At 46.5% G+C, this 15,481-nt stretch overlaps 1 long non-coding RNA gene across 1 annotated transcript in view; it reads right to left on the reverse strand.

The window, feature by feature from the left end:
• Positions 1-13,667, reverse strand: part of LOC146785142 (uncharacterized) — a 63,737-nt gene extending 50,070 nt beyond the window's left edge. The window contains exon 1 of the long non-coding RNA XR_014970589.1: positions 13,562-13,667. This is a non-coding gene — a long non-coding RNA (uncharacterized LOC146785142). The remainder of the gene's footprint in view (positions 1-13,561) is intronic.
• Positions 13,668-15,481: the final 1,814 nt, after the last annotated feature.

The following is a 15,481-nucleotide window of genomic DNA, read 5'->3' on the forward strand; positions in this document are numbered from 1 at the left end:
TTCGGCAAACTATTGCATGGGGCTGCCTTGTTGTGAATTCCACGTTGACACAGGGTTATTTTCCCACAATAGGCTGCGATGTGCAAAGTTGCGTTAACATTTTTTGGTAATATTTAGCACATGTTCTTGTGAATATACCCCTTAGTTTGTTGCATGCACTACACTAATGGTCAATATAGAGTGAAGAAGGCTTCCTTAAAGCGCTCTGAAGCTCCCCATGACATATCTTTTGCTGGATTTAGAGCACTTCATGTTGTAGACCTGTACATCAGTGCATATATGTCAACATGCTCATGAAATCCTTATCCTCTACATGGACAACGAAAATAAAGTGAACCAACAGCTTCAATTAATTTTGAGAAATAAAAAGCTGCCCCTGGCTAAAAGGCAAAAACAACAGTTGATGGACCGAATGCAGAACAATGTCATACATTCACCCCAGTACAGAGATCTGGGCCGAAATCCATCATGTTTTTGCTCACCATGCCATTCCAGTTTGAACCCAGCCATATGCAAATCAGTGTTGACCCTGTGCCTCATGGGAACAGTCCAGCCCGCACTGCCAAGCCAAGTCCTCCCTGGACTGGAACCAAACATCCTAGGACCGGTTTCGGGGTTTCACCCTTCTTCAACCAGGATAGCTTGATTCCAGTGGCATGGAGAGCACAGGACTCACATCTAAGCATACCCGTCCCACTCGGGGTGACAAATGCAAAAACAACAGTTGATGGACCGAATGCAGAACAATGTCATACATTCACTATAGTACAGAGATCTGGGACTAAATCCATCATTTTTTTGCTCACCATGCCATTCCAGTCCAGTTTGAACCCAGCCATATGCAAATCAGTCTTGACCCTGTGCCTCATGGGAACAGTCCAGCCCGAATTGCCAAGCCAGGTCCTCCCTGGACTGGAACCAAGCATCCTAGGACCGGTTTCGGGGTTTCACCCTTCTTCAGCCAGGATAGCTTGATTCCAGTGGCATGGAGAGCACAGGACTCACGTCTGAGCATACCCGTCCCACTCGGGGTGACAAATGCAAAAACAACAGTTGATGGACCGAATGCAGAACAATGTCATACATTCACTCCAGTACAGAGATCTGGGACTAAATCCATCTTTATTTTGCTCACCATGCCATTCCAGTCCAGTTTGAACCCAGCCATATGCAAATCAGTCTTGACCCTGTGCCTCATGGGAACAGTCCAGCCCGAATTGCCAAGCCAGGTCCTCCCTGGACTAGAACCAAGCATCCTAGGACCGGTTTCGGGGTTTCACCCTTCTTCAGCCAGGATAGCTTGATTCCAGTGGCATGGAGAGCATGGGACTCACTTCTAAGCATACCCGTCCCACTCGGTGTAACAAATGCAAAAACAACAATTGATGGACCGAATGCAGAACAATGTCATACATTCACCCCAGTACAGAGATCTGGGCCTAAATCCATCATTTTTTTGCTCACCATGCCATTCCAGTTTGAACCCAGCCATATGCAAATCAGTCTTGACCCTGTGCCTCATGGGAACAGTCCAGCCCAAACTGCCAAACCAGGTCCTCCCTGGACTGGAACCAAGCCTCCTAGGACCGGTTTCAGGGTTTCACCCCTCTTCAGCCAGGATAGCTTGATTCCAGTGGCATGGAGAGCATGGGACTCACGTCTGAGCATACCCGTCCCACTCGGGGTGACAAATGCAAAAACAACAGTTGATGGACCGAATGCAGAACAATGTCATACATTCACTCCAGTACAGAGATCTGGGACTAAATCCATCATTTTTTTGCTCACCATGCCATTCCAGTCCAGTTTGAACCCAGCCATATGCAAATCAGTCTTGACCCTGTGCCTCATGGGAACAGTCCAGCCTGAATTGCCAAGCCAGGTCCTCCCTGGACTGGAACCAAGCATCCTAGGACCGGTTTCGGGGTTTCACCCTTCTTCAGCCAGGATAGCTTGATTCCAGTGGCATGGAGAGCACGGGACTCACTTCTAAGCATACCCGTCCCACTCGGGGTAACAAATGCAAAAACAACAATTGATGGACCGAATGCAGAACAATGTCATACATTCACCCCAGTACAGAGATCTGGGCCTAAATCCATCATTTTTTTGCTCACCATGCCATTCCAGTTTGAACCCAGCCATATGCAAATCAGTCTTGACCCTGTGCCTCATGGGAACAGTCCAGCCCGAACTGCCAAACCAGGTCCTCCCTGGACTGGAAACAAGGATCCTAGGACCGGTTTCGGGATTTCACCCCTCTTCAGCCAGGATAGCTTGATTCCAGTGGCATGGAGAGCACGGGACTCACGTCTGAGCATACCCGTCCACTTGGGGTGACAAATGCAAAAACAACAGTTGATGGGCCGAATACAGAACCATGTCATACATTCACCCCAGTACAGAGATCTGGGCCTAAATCCATTATTTTTTTGCTCACCATGTCATTCCAGCTTGAACCCAGCCATATGCAAATCAGCCTTGACCCTGTGCCTCATGGGAACAGTCCAGCCCGAACTGCCAAGCCAGGTCCTCCCTGGACTGGAACCAAGCCTCCTAGGACCGGTTTCAGGGTTTCACCCCTCTTCAGCCAGGATAGCTTGATTCCAGTGGCATGGAGAGCATGGGACTCACGTCTGAGCATACCCGTCCCACTCAGGGTGACAAATGCAAAAACAACAGTTGATGGACCGAATGCAGAACAATGCCATACATTCACCCCAGTACAGAGATCTGGGCCTAAATTCATCTTTTTTTTTTTTATTGCTCACCATGCCATTCCAGTTTGAACCCAGCCATATGCAAATCAGTCTTGACCCTCTGCCTCATGGGAACAGTCCAGCCCGAACAGCCAAGCCAGGTCCTCCCTGGACTGGAACCAAGCCTCCTAGGACCGGTTTCGGGGTTTCATCCCTTTTCAGCCAGGATAGCTTGATTGCAGTGGCATGGAGAGCACGGGACTCACGTCTGAGCATACCCGTCCCACTCGGGGTGACAAATGCAAAAACAACAGTTGATGGACCGAAAGCAGAACAATGTCATACATTCACCCCAGTACAGAGATCTGGGCCTAAATCCATCATTTTTTTGCTCAGCATGCCATTCCAGTTTGAACCCAGCCATATGCAAATCAGTCTTGACCCTGTGCCTCATGGGAACAGTCCAGCCCGAACTGCCAAGCCAGGTCCTCCCTGGACTGGAACCAAGCCTCCTAGGACCGGTTTCGGGGTTTCATCCCTTTTCAGCCAGGATAGCTTGATTCCAGTGGCATGGAGAGCATGGGACTCATGTCTGAGCATACCCGTCCCACTCGGGGTGACAAATGCAAAAACAACAGTTGACGGACCGAATGCAGAACAATGCCATACATTCACCCCAGTACAGAGATCTGGGCCTAAATCTATCATTTTTTTTATTGCTCACCATGCCATTCCAGTTTGAACCCCGCCATATGCAAATAAGTCTTCACCCTGTGCCTCATGGGAACAGTCCAGCCCGAACTGCAAATGCAAAAACAACAATTGATGGACCGAATGCAGAGCAATGTCAAACATTCACCCCAGTACAGAGATCTGGGCCTAAATCCTGGGATGTATGACGTTACAATGCATACATTTACATCGCGGTACACTACATCGCGGTTTTGACAACGCAAGTCGTTACAACGACAACGACGCGCTCTAGGACAAGGAATAGGACTTAGGAGTAGTATAATTTACTATTCCAACTCCAGTCTACGTACAGTAGAGAAGGTGTTGGATAGTAAATTATACTATTCCTTGTCCTAGAGCGCCATCTAGCGCAAGTCGTTGTAACGACTTGCGTTGTAAAAACCGCGATGTAATGGCATCGCGATGTAATCCCCGCGTTGTAAACGATGTTTCCCAAATCTTGGCTTGGCAGTTCGGGCTGGACTGTTCCCATGAGGCACAGGGTCAAAACTGATTTGCATATGGCTGGCTTCAAACTGGAATGGCATGGTGAGCAAAAAAGTGGTGGATTTAGGCCGAGATCTCTGTACTGGGGTGAATGTATGACATTTTTCTGCATTCGGTCCATCAAGTATTGTTTTTGCATTTGTCACCCCGAGTGGACGGGTATGCTCAGACGTGAGTCCCGTGCTCTCCATGCCACTGGAATCAATCTATCCTGGCTGAAGAAGGGTAAAACCACGAAACCGGTCCTAGGATGCTTTTTTCCAGTCCAGGGAGTACCTGGCATGGCAGTTTGGACTGGACTGTTCCCATGAGGCACAGGGTCAAGATTGATTCGCATGTGGTTGGGTTCAAACTGGAATGGCATGGTGAGCAAAAAAACGATGGATTTAGGCCCAGATCTCTGTACCGGGGTGAATGTATGACATTGTTCTACATTCGGTCCATCAACTGTTGTTTTTGCACCTGGCTAAAAGACAGCAGACCCATGTTACATAACAAAAGAATGGATGGGGAACCAAAATGACAACATACATGCTGGGCTACATAATCAGAGCGGATTTTTTGTTTTGCATAGTTCTATGCCTTCAAATTACAGAGAACAATATCTTGTCTACATTGAAGTTTAAACACTTCATAATCAAATTATTTGTATTTGCCAAGAAAGAGGAATCCTTAACTATCCGTGTTTACGGTACACTGTGAAATTTTCTGACAAAGATAATTTTGCTGTAGGGAGGTGTGTGGGTTCATGGGAACAAACATTTACCAGCATTGTTAACTAATGCTAAAATAAAGCAAAAGATGGAATATTACGCAGACACTTTCTTTCACAATACTTTTAAAACAAAGAGAACTTTCAATTTAGAGGAAACACAATTTGTAGCTTGGAAGAGAGGACTGACACAAAAGCCCCTCCCCCCAAAAAGAAAAATCCTGCTAGCGGAAGTGAAGGAGTGAGTGATCTTCTTATGAGGAGAGAGTGAGAGCATGAGTCAGCGTGTTGGATGGGGGGGTGGCTAGTTGCTGGTCCAAGAGGGACGGGTAGGAGAATAAAGAGTGTGTCTGTGGATGTGAAGCCTTTATGGACCCAAGTAAAGAAATTACACGTGGCGCTCCATGTCTTCTGTATATGCTAGGTAGCATGAGCACCTGGTTTTTAATAAAAAAAATATCCTCCAGGGAAGGGAAACCGATGCCACATAGTCATAATTCCATGCTTGCTGCCTCATCGTTAATATAAAAACACACAGACACACAAACAGCCTTGCTTTATAAACCCATAAATAATGTTTGTAGCAGGAGAGCCACACCCTGCTAAGTTTGGGCTGTGCATAAATCCCCTCTCCCCCTGACTTCCTGTTGACTGCCTTTGATGTGCAATGGTGCTGGAACAAGTGTCAAAGTGGGATTGTTGCCATCAATATCGCACCACTGAAGTCATAGGGTGGTTAAAAACTCAAGTGCTAGACAAAGAACAAGTGAAGCAAAAAAGCCATGTCATTCACCTCGAGAGTGGTAGGGAAGTAGTTCAGATCCAGTGGTGCATATTGGAGGGGAACAACCTTTACAACGCAACTTTTACAACGCACTACCATTACAACTAAACTGTTCAACGCAAATGCATTGACAACGCATGCCATTACAACGCAAGTCTTTACATCGACTTGCACTAGATGGCGTGCTAACATTAAAAATAGTGTAGTTTACTATCCAAACACCTTCCCTACTGTTACGTGGACTGGAGTTAGAATAGTAAATTACACTTTTTTAATGTTAGCACGCCATCTAGTGCAAGTCGATGTAAAGACTTGCGTTGTAAAGACTTGCGTTGTCACTGCATTTGCGTTGTAAAAATTTCGTTGTAACAGCATGCGTTGTAAAAGCATGCGTTGTAACATCATACATCCCATATTGGAGCACATTGTCTAAATATATGACCAAAGTATGTTGTGGCAGAGCACTACCATTTACAAACAGCACATTTTCCATTCGCATGGCTGCTAAATTTATTCAGACCTAGTTTTATTGCTAAACGTACAAGGTGCACAAATGATGTGTGGAAAGCAGGTTTAGGTGAATATTTATTATTTGCACACCACAGAAGTAAAGTGTCTTGGTTTGTTTTGATCATATTAAATCTTTTTATCCAGCACGTTTCAGAATTGCAAATAACCAACAGTTTCAATTGTACTTTCCTTGAGGCTTATACATTTTGAAAAAGTTCATCTAGGACTATTCAAATTTTGTTTTGTGACATTCTAAAGCAGGGCCGGACTGGCCATAGCGGGCACCAAGTGTTTCCCCAGTGGGCCGCCAGGGTGGGGGCTGGTTTTGGGCACCTGTGGGGCCGTTTTTGTTACTGGGGCTGGCAATATCGGCCCCCTGTAACAAAATCGGTCGAGACAGGCCCTAAAAAAAGCTCGGACACGCCCCCTCCCCCGCCCCCTCCGAGGCCGTCCAAGCAGTTTGCCAGAGCCGGGTTCGGTTCCCAGTCTGGCCCTTATCTAAGGCCTTTCTTTTCACACTCTCTGTTCCCCAGAAAGATTGTTACTTGGTTCACATTACAGGATTGAGCTGCTCAAGCTTGGAGCAGCATTATTTAGCGCCACCCTTTCACGCGACAAATATGCCATATATACGTGCATGAAGTACCATATATCTGTGTGCTTTAATATCATTAACGTAAAGTGGTGTGATTGGCAGAAATACTGAAGGTCCATTCGCTGAATATTACAGACAGTTACATGAGTGTGCATACTAATATTTCTTATAGTAATACCAGATTACAGTTTTCATATATATCTGCATTTGTGTAGTTTGAGTAATTTTGTTAACTCTATAAATACTCACTTGTTCATTTGAACAGTATCATGCATTAATTTTACAACTGTATGCGTAACCATGCATTTAAAATGTGTATTTAAGTGATTTGCTATATTAAGTAGACTAAAGGCCTAAAGCACTTGGATTCTAATGTTTAACCTTAAACGTGGAAGTTGCTTGGGTTTCAATGTTTTTCTGTTCTTTGCAGGTGTGTTCACATGATCTCATATTTGGTGAAAGGCGCATTGTGTATGAGAGATAGTGAGGCTTGGGAGGGTAACTTTTGGCAAGGATGAGAGGTGCTAACGAATGAAGGGAGGACCCCAATTCATGGAGACAGGAGGAATCCAAAGATGTACTGATGTTGAAACCAAGAAAAGGAAGTACCAGATGAATCATCCTAGTTTTACTGTGAGAAAGTACTGGGACATGTGATGTAGGATTCTTGAATGTTCTGTGAAGGGGAACAACCTTTACAACGCAACTTTTACAACGCACTACAATTACAACGCAATTTTTACAACGCAACATCCACTACAACGCATTCCATTACATCGCATGACACTACAACGCATTTTTAAAAACTACCTTTACAACGCATTCCATTACATCGCATACTACCTTTACAACGCATACCATTACAACGCATAATATTACACTACACTATCCAACACTTACCCTACTGTTGCACCCCCTGGAGTTAGAATAGTAATTTTTACCCCTATACTATCCAACACTTACCCTACTGTTGTACCCCCTGGAGTTAGAATAGTAATTTTTACCCCTATACTATCCAACACTTACCCTACTGTTGCACCCCCTGGAGCTAGAATAGTAATTTTTACCCCTATACTATCCAACATTTACCCTACTGTTGCACCCCCTGGAGTTAGAATAGTAATTTTTACCCCTATACTATCCAACACTTACCCTACTGTTGCACCCCCTGGAGTAAGAATAGTAATTTTTACCCCTATACTATCCAACACTTACCCTACTGTTGCACCCCCTGGAGTTAGAATAGTAATTTTTACCCCTATACTATCCAACACTTACCCTACTGTTGCACCCCCTGGAGTAAGAATAGTAATTTTTACCCCTATACTATCCAACACTTACCCTACTGTTGCACCCCCTGGAGTTAGAATAGTAATTTTTACCCCTATACTATCCAACACTTACCCTACTGTTGCACCCCCTGGAGTTAGAATAGTAATTTTTACCCCTATACTATCCAAAACTTACCTTAAATGCAATGTAATATTATGCGTTGTAATTGTATGCGTTGTAAAGGTAGTATGCGATGTAATGGAATGCATTGTAAAGGTAGTTTTTAAAAATGCGTTGTAGTGTCATGCGATGTAATGGAATGCGTTGTAGTGGATGTTGCGTTGTAAAAATTGCGTTGTAAGTGCATGCGTTGTAAAAGTATGCGTTGTAACGTCATACATCCTTCTGTGAAGGTTTAATTAGTGGACACACTTTAGCATTAAGCAGATACCTTTTAGAGTAAGAGAGGTACAAACTTCTTTGCTATATTTATATTGTGTGGCCTTATGCTATACTGTTGCTTTGGGAGAACTTCTACAGAAGTCCCTACAATGCTGACACCTTCCTGTTTTAATTGATCTAATTAGGGTTTCCCAAATTAGATGCTACTTAGATTAGACTTAGTTTAGGGAAATCTAGATTTACTAATCTATAGGCAAGAAGACTGCAATTCATATACTGATCACCACATTTTCTTTCTTATTTTCTGCATTGCCATTATTGAATTCCTTTTATGCTTCATGTTATTAAGACTAAGCTTTGTAAAACGATTTGGATTATCAGTAGTATTTCTGTATTTTTACAATATATTCTTGAGACTTGTGTCATCAGTTTGGCTTTGAATTTGTAATAAACCTACAGTTAATCCAATTTATCGACTTTGGATCCCCACTTTGTAGCCAAATGGGTCACACTGCAATTTGAAATTTTGGATGATGCTAACTCCTCTTTATTTCCCAGGCATCTAAAAAGGTCTATCACAGGGAAATTAGGATATTTGACTCAGTGCTCTGTCAAGCTCAATCCTGAGGTCACTGACTGAGTTAACCTGGACCGACCACAGCATCGTGCTCTGGTGGACTACTTCCCCTACAAGATATCAGACATCGACAGCAACTTTGACCCACAACCAACCAGCCTCAATCACCTCCTGACACCCACCGGCGCCACCCATAGCTACCCGCTCACCAATTGGAAACAGACCACCTAGCAAGTCACTACAGCCATAATGAATTTGATTCACTCCATAGCACCAACAGATCCCTGTCCCCACGATGTCTTCAACCTGGGATGGAAAGAAATTGGCAGTGCCCTCACAGACATCCTCAATGTATCCATCACCATGGCCCCTGTCCCCAATGCAGGCAAGCATGGTCAGGTCAAACATCTCCTGAAGAAAGCCACTGCCAACCCCAGTGAACTCAAGAATTACCACCCCATCTTGCTTCTTCCCTTCCCCGCCAAGGTCCTGGAGAAAGCCATCAATCACAAGCTAACTGAACACCTGGAAGAAAACAACCTGTTCAACACCCCCCATTCTTGCTTCCCTTGAAACCCACCACACCCTTATCACTAGACTCCACCACATTGGTATTCGCTGCAATGCCCTCTAGTGGATTGGTTCCTTCCTCACAGGATGCAGGCAGAAAACCTGCCTACCACCCTTCACCTCTGAACCAAAGAGCATAATCTGCGGTGCCCCCCAAGGCTCCTCACACAGTCCCACCCTCTTCAACACCTAAATGACACCACTGGCCATTATCATCTGTATCCATAGACTCAACATCATCTCATACACTGACACCCAACTCATCCTCTCCCTCACTGAAGACCCAGACACCACTAGATCCAGCTTCTGAAAATGCCATGGCCAGCGTCACGGACTGGATGAGGTCTAAGTGCATGAAGCTGAACACGAACAAGATGGAAGTGCTCATCTTTGAAAGAAAACCTCACCCTTGGATGGCCCATAGTGTCCCATCACACTTGGACCAACACCTACCCCAACAGACCACACTCGCCACCTCAGCATCATTCTGGACAGCCAACTCACCTTCAAGCGATAGATCAACACAGTATCCTCCTCCTGTTTCCACATCCTCTGCATGCTCCGAAAGATCTTCAGATGGATCCCGTCATCCCCAGGAAAACTGTCAGTCAAGCCCTCGTCTCCAGCCAACTTGACTATGGAAATGCACCCTATGTCGGAATCACCACCCTACTCCTCAAACGACTCCAGACTATGCAGAACACCACAGCCAGACTCATCCTTAACCTTCCCAAATAGACCAGCATCACCCCCCACCTCAGAAGTCTCCACTGGCTCCCTGTCCAGAAGACATGCCAGTTCAAGCTGCTAGCCAACGCCTACAAAGCCTTCCACAACTACGGACCCACCAACATCAACCGCAGCCTGACCTTCCACCAACCCGCCAGACAACTCCACTCTGCCGCCTTCTTCCTTGCACACATCCCCCTCATCTGTCGGAGCTGCAGTGGTGGGCATTCCTTCTCCTACCTTGCTGCCCGTTCATGGAACAACCTCCTGCCACCTTCAAACCTCTCCTTTAGTCGCTGACATCGGAAATGGACTAAAGACCTGGCTCTTTGATTAAGACCCTCAGGACCTCAGCGCCTAGATACCCACCGGGTTGATAAGCCGCACTGTACAAATGATGCTTGATTGAGTGCTTGATTGAAACAAAGCCTGGGTTTGTGAAAGGAAGCTTAATTTTGATATTGTGTATAATAGGTAACCAATGCAAAAGCGTTGCACAATGAAAACAACACTTTGTGAACTACTTGTACCCTTTGTTACAATGACAAACTGGTAACCATGTTGTCAGCCTGATATCTCTCTTGTGTGCCGTCCAGGGTTGCCCCTGTCTCCACAGGCCAGATAACTCTTGGTTAATTTCTATAATTAGTATTGGCATTTAGAAACAGCCATAATGGGTTTATGGTCATTCTTCTCAAGGACATTTTGGAGAAATCTGTAACAAATGCTGCATTACCCTTCTGCGACACATTCTGTGTTGTGGTTCTTAAAAGAACATTGCATACTAGAACTCCATTCATTGCAAATGTATTTCTAGGCAACTACCTTTTTGCCTGTTCTTTAGACCTGGTGGCTTCCCGTATTGAAGTAGCTTGGGGCCATATGTACGTAGCCTAATACCGGTCGGTAACGGCCGATTTTCGGTAATTATACCGTTACCGACCAGTATTTAGGCTGTTGACATGTAGGGGGCTCATTTCTGTATTCGGTAATTTACCGAATCGGTAAAATTACCGAATCGGTAATTTTACCGATTCGGTAAATACCGAATACAGAAATGAGATGTAGGGGGAGTGTGTGGTGGGTGTGGGGATTCGTTATTTACCACCAACTGTAAGTTGGTGGTAAATGACAAATGACTCAGTAAATGCATTTCTTAGCCCTTAGATGTGTGCAATGTGGCAGACACACATGCCCTCAGGGCATGTATATGTGCCACATGTGCACACATGCAGAAATCAGGGGTGCAACAGGGTGTCAATGTGACACCCTGCCACCCTTGATTGAGCTCCCCCCATTACTGATTCGGTATTTACCGATTCGGTAATGGTAACTGGCTTCCCATTGATTCCTATGGGCCTCCTGGCCCATAGGAATCAATGAGATACAGGTTGCCATTACCGAATCGGTAAATACCGACTCTAAAATACCGACACTTACCGATTCGGTATTTTTTTACCTACATTACATTTACCGATTCATAAATACCAAATCGGTAACATTCGGTATTTATGAAGTGGTAAATGTAATTTACCTACATAAGGCCCTTAGTCATTTCGTATGATAACTGTTCAATGTAAGGGGCTAACAACTGTTATTTTAATTTGATTTAGAATAGTGTAGATTCTTTCCAGAGTGATTTCCAAGCTGTAATATGCCCAATTGCTTGGCACTAAGTTGGTCTCAAAAGTAATGCAATATGCATTAAGAATCAAACCCAAGACTTGCCAGTCACACCCCATAGCAGGTGCTTTAACCTATTAAGCTCGATATTCTGAGAAATAAATGTGTGCAGCCTTGAGCAAACATCCCACTGAGCAGACTGAAAACGTGCCTTTGGTCAACAGTCAAACAGGAGTGTCTTTCTGAAGATGGATTCAAAAATACTTCATGTTACTTCACAGAAGGGCTTTTTGGAGAACTGTCAAAAAACAGTGTTGTCTTGAAATAACTTTGGGAAAACTGGTTCTATAATGCGTTGTATTGAAAATTGTACAAATTGCTTTTTAGTTGTTAAATCACTCATTCTCCTTTTTAAACATCTCTGTCAGCAGCCTATAAACACTGTCAAATCCAGTAAAACATGTTGGTTGTGTTCGTATTGGGCTTGACCAATATGCTTAAAATGCACAATTTATCACTAAGTTCTTGAATTGGCTCTAATGAGAGCTTTACCCCGTTGTTTGAAGTGTTAGCCCCGCTTCCATTGGTTGACCTGTTAGTCACTCTTGAAGTTAGAGTCTAGAAGTGCCCCTGGCACCTTCACCCCTCAGGAGTGTTCCTCCTCATCATATCTGTGGCATTTCTCACTGATGCAGGCAAGTGATTTTTCAACAAATCCTCTTGCCAGACCAGTGCAGGTCCATACCTCAAAAGTGGCTCAGACATCGTATGAACCCATCTGGCATCCACTTCTGTGAAGATGAAACTGTGCAACATGTATCTAGGTTGCGCTAACAGCAAACATGGGCCCACCCACTGGCCAAATGAAACCAATCGCATGCTGCGGTGGCATAATGGAAGGGTGGGCTGATTTGAGGAGCCATGACCAATGAGTGTGCCAACTCCTAAGTCTGGCTTGTCCCAAGTGCTCAACAGAACCAATCAGCTGCTCTGCCACGACGGGGCACTGTGCTGATTGGAGGAGCCATGAGCACGCTGCAGTACGAGGGGTCGAGGGGTCCGTACAGTCTTGCCAAAGAATGGGGCTGCATCAGAGGTGAGAGCACTTTTTGAATTTAAATTGTAATTACCTGCCTCGTAAAACCCAAAGGCACCCCATCATTAGTAAGGTCCCTGGACCTTAAATTGCTCTTACACAAGAACTAGGTCCTGTGTGGGAAACCCAAATCTAAGGTAACCAATGCTGTGACATATTCCTGCTTAGGTGACCAAATGTAAACATGTTATTCTGTTTCACCCATTTTCATACTCGTATACTCAAAAATGGTAAAGGCAAAAATACTAGTCCTGGAATACAAATGACAAAAACAGGATTCCTACCTCATGTTATCACATTAGACAATTTGAGTTTTCTTCTCGCTAAAGGAGGCTCCCCTCAGCTGCTGCACTGGATTGTGCGGTCAAGCCTCTATGGCACCACACCCCACAAGGTGAGAGCGGCAGCACTGCTACAGCGCACGAGTCTCTGTTAGGGGACAGTCACCAGTGGGGTGGGGGAGGAGGCGGTAGGAAGCAGATGAGAAAAAAAGACTTGTGAAGTCTCTAGTAGTAGCTGGGGTTTTTGTTTAGAATCATATGGAAGCAAGAGTGTGTGCCAATTCTTTGAGGCACAGAGAGATAAAAAAAAATAAACACCTGTCAGCTTTTAGCTGATATGGCGGTGTACTTCCGACCTTGCGGTGATGAAGAGACTTTATAATATACGTTGGTTTAACACTGCTGGGCTCATGGGAACACAACACAACTGTCCCACACACTGACTCTTTCTCGCTGGCTCATCTGGCAGTACCTGAGTGGACGACTTCCCAGTCCGGGTCTGTGAATGACTCCTCCTGAGGCTGTTATAGCATTCTAAGGGTGAGTGGCACGTGATTGGACAGACCCAGGTCTCAGGCTGCAGCGAAAACTCCTATATATCCAGGCTGGGACTTTTTTCCCCGCTCTTGCTGGATAGTCAGTGGCACAGTGAACTCCGAGAAAATGAACCGTTCGCCGAAGGCCTGTGGCCCCCCTTTCTCTTCATTAACCTCATTAAAAAGCCATTGCTCTCCCTTCGGAGGCACGCGGCGGGAGTGCGATGGGCTTTCCCGCTCACCACAGAGGCGCATTTCTCTTCTTAAACGGCCTCACAGCTGGTTGCTTACAGCTTTCGCGCCGCTCCGGTGGAAGCCGGGACGAAGATGGTTTTAAATTCTCTTCCCTTGAGAACTGCACAATCGGGTTGTTGCGTCTGTTGTGTCCTGCTGGACACAGTCTAGTGTTTTCTGCCAGCCACTCCCCCGAGGGCTGGCCCACACACACCCCCTCACCCATCCAACACGGACGTCACCAGTCAGGTGACCCGGCTAATAAAGGGGCCCGAGTGCACGTGCTCGTGGCCAGTTAACTAACGGTAGCCACGGTGTCTGTGTCAGTCATTGAACATCATGTGGGCCTAGGGCCCACGACATAACATTTGGCGACGAGGGGGTCTATCCCGCGTGTGCAGCCGCCCTGTTCCCGGGGGAGAAGGGGGAATGTGCATCGCCCTTGGAGAGGGCAGACCCTGAAGCAGGTGATTAAATCATCGAAGCGTCCGAGGGGCGTGTGAAGGGCCCCACGGTGAAGTTGAGGTGGTGGGAGCCCACCCCGTGCATGACGAGCCTGCTGACCCCCCTGCACATGACGAGCCTGCAGCTCCTACCGCCGGTGTGAGGTAAAGCCCCATGAACACAGAATGAGCACGGGCGAGACCGGACTGCTGAGACGTGCCCCGAAGAAGAAGTGAGCCTGTCCGGCGATCGGGACAAGGTGAGCCCGAGATGGCGACACGTGCTGGGTTTTTATGGAGCCCCGCAAAGGAAGCGGCAGCCGCCCGTTGCTGACCTGACAAACACCGGTGCACAGCCGTGTCCAGCGAGAACTGCAGAGAGGAAGGCTGGCCGCAGTGCAATCGAGCGGAGCGGGGGCACATCCTGCATTTGATCCGCCTGCAATTCCGCGGGTGTAAGGTGAGCCCTGGCTGCGGGACATCGGGGGCATTGAAGCGAAGCGGTAGCCTGCTATGTCACCCCTCGAAGGAGACAAACAATGCCCCATACCGGCAGCTGCGCCAAACTCCCGCACCCCCCCCCCGCGCAGCGTGTGAACTGCGAGGCTGCGGCGGTGGGGTGGAGTAAGGAAGAGACCGTGTTCCCCCCACCAGGCGATCAGAGCACCGTAAATGCAAACTCTGACCAGGCGGCCGTCAATTAAAAGTGCCGAAGCACACGAGGGCTGCTGGGCGTGGGACTAACCCGAGATGGAAGGCCCATTCAAATGTGTGCAGAAAGAATAAAAAGAAATTTAGAGAAATCTTACCGCGGCATAGAGTGGCCGTGGAGCCACGAGGACTGCTGGTGCCGTTCGCAGAGGCCCAGGGACGTCCAGGTGTGTCTGCAGATTGGTGGGCATCGGGGCTGTAGAGAAGGCAGCACCCACCACGAGGTGCCTGCCCTCCACTCCTGTGCCCCATCGAAGCCCGGGAGTACAGAACAAACGGCAGCATAACGGAACTGAGCGGGGTTCCAGAACGAAGGAAAACGACCGCAGTCAGCCAGAATTTGCCCGGTAGCGCCATCTAGTGGCCGTTTTGCGCTACCGCGGCTAAAAAAAAAAAATCACATTGAAAGCATACAAGAAAAGGGAACCAATTTCTGCAGCATGCACTAAGTGCCAGGGAAGAATGTCA

The sequence above is a fragment of the Triturus cristatus genome, chromosome 11 (genome assembly GCF_964204655.1).
Source record: "Triturus cristatus chromosome 11, aTriCri1.1, whole genome shotgun sequence".
Classification (NCBI taxonomy): Eukaryota; Metazoa; Chordata; class Amphibia; order Caudata; family Salamandridae; genus Triturus; species Triturus cristatus.